Here is a 2498-nt window from a genome sequence, read left to right on the forward strand (position 1 = left end):
AGAGCGGCGCCCTGCCAATCCGGGGGACCGCGCACGCCACGGCGCCCCCTGGCGGTGTGGAGGACAGACCAGCGCTAGCGACAGCCCGCGGGTTCCCAGGAGCTACAGCAGGATTCTTGTGACCCCACTATGTGTACCCCGCCTCGCCAAGGCAGCTCACTCCATTTGGCCTTGGCTTTCTTATGCGCTGAAATACTCATTCTAGGGGGAAGCAAGATTACTACTATCCCTACTGTGCCTGCGCTGGTACACTGTTGAAAATAAAGTGAAGACCAACACAATCTGGTCCTAGAGACTTGCTTAAGGAATTTGTGCTCTAAACTTCATTTATTCATCACCTGTGAATTTTTTTTTTTTTTTTTTTTGAGACTGGGTTTCTCTCTGTAGCCCTGGCTGTCCTGGAACTAGCTTGGTAGACCAGGATGACCTTGAACTCATGAAAATCCACCTACCTCTGCCTCCCTGGAATTAAACAGATCCACTACCACCCGGCAATTTCTGTTATTGGTTTATTTTTTTTAAATCATCTACTTGACATAATTACTATTTAAGAACACTTACTGCTCCTGCAGAGGACTTTGGTTTAGTTCTAAGTAACCACATGATAGTTCGTAACCATAACTCCAGTTCCTGGGTATCCAATGCCCTCTTCTGACCTCTGTGGGTACCAGGCACACACACTGCACACACATACATGTAGGCAAACACATAAAATAAAGCTGACAAAAAATTTGTCATAAAACTTTTAAAAAATGAGTCTGGGACAAGTTAAATATAGTTAAGATGTAACTTATCCCTATCTTTTAGGGGTGTGTTTCTAAACTCGCAGGTTAGACTTTACTGCTTTGGTGCTATGGGATTATCTGCACTGTCCCTAAACTGCAGAAGTGGTCTAGACTCTAGACACTAATACACCATACTCTGAGTATTTACAGGGTTGAAAAAAGTGCCTTGTAGATTCATGTCAACACGAGAGCATAAGAAGATAATTTAAAATTGATCAGAATCCTTTTTGGATTTTTAGAAAATGGAAATATGGGACTTTCATTATATTGAAGAAAATCCTTTAGCCTTTTCCTGGACCTCCTGGATATGACCATAGCATAGCACCTGGGAGGTTTAGGGTTGGTGGGTAGAAGTCATGAGTTCAAGGCTATCTTGAACAACAAAATAAATCCAAGTCTGATCTGGGCAACTTGGTTAGACATTGTGTAAAGTAAAATTCAAAGGGAACAAAAAGACTGGTATGAGTTTCGGGATGCGTGATCATACTGGGAAACCTGAGATTGTGTTATTTATTTAAAAACAGTTGTTTCTAGTTGTGGTGTGGCCTAGCCCTTGTACACATCTTTAATCCCAAACAATGAAGGTACAGTTAGTTTGTAGAAGGAAGCACCCATGTTTGATAGTGATGTCTAATTGAGCGGCAGACAAAGTGATGAATCAGAGAAAGATCTGACAAAATAGTATATGCACAGCTCTCAAGAGAAAAGAGAGGAAAGGGAAGCTACTTAGGAGAGCAGTGCAGAGAGAAAGAGAGGACAGAGGCAGTTTTATCCTGAGAGTTTTACAGAGACTGGTTGAACAGAGAACAAGCTAGACACAAGTGAAAATGGAATGAATCACGAGAGTGAGAAGGAGCCAGAAGATTAGAACAGATTGCCAGAGTTAGTTCGAGGCCAAGCAGACCAATTCAGTCAGAAACTGAGAGAAGCCAGTTGGAATCAGTCAGCTTGGAGATGGATTTAAGCCAGAACAGCTGAACTGAACCAGAGAGGGTGAGTATTTTCAGCAGTAAGTCTCAAAGCCTGTTAAACATTCTAGGCCTATACTAGATTGTATAGAGGCTGGAAGCTTCCAGGACTAGACCTAGGTTATCAGACTGAGGTAGTAAACATCAGAGATGACATTTAATTCAGGGAAATAAAAGTTACATATATAGGTAATAAAAGTGGCAGTGATGGATCATTTACCTAGCATGTGTGAGGCCCCACATCTAATCTAGTACCGCAAAGAAAACCACCTTTTTCTCTCTGAGAGAGAGTCCCTCCTTTCTCATACTTTGGTGTTGAAACAGATATTCCAATCTCCACTTTCTTTCTTAAAATGTTCCTGTAATAGTTTGGATGTAATTGGCTCCCCTAGGCCTGTAGAAAGTGGTGCTATTAGGTGTGGCTTTGCTAGAGTGGGTGTGGCGTTCTCCTGCTGCTGCCTGTGGATCAACATGTAGAACTTTCAGTTGTTCTTCCAGCACTACGCCTGCTTGTATGCGGCCATGCTTCCCACCATGATGATAATGGACTGAACATCTAAAACTGTAAGCTAACCCCAATGAAATGTTTTCCTTTATAAGAGTTGCCTTGGGGCTGGAGAGATGACTCAGTGGTAAAGAGCTCCCACTGCTCTTCCAGAGGTCCTGAGTTCAAATCCCAGCAACCACATGGTGGCTCACAACCATCTGTAATGGGGTCTGATGCCCTCTTCTGGTGTGTCTGAAG

This window comes from Rattus norvegicus, chromosome 4 (assembly GCF_021556685.1).
Source record: "Rattus norvegicus strain SHRSP/BbbUtx chromosome 4, alternate assembly SHRSP_T2T, whole genome shotgun sequence".
NCBI classification, from domain to species: Eukaryota; Metazoa; Chordata; class Mammalia; order Rodentia; family Muridae; genus Rattus; species Rattus norvegicus.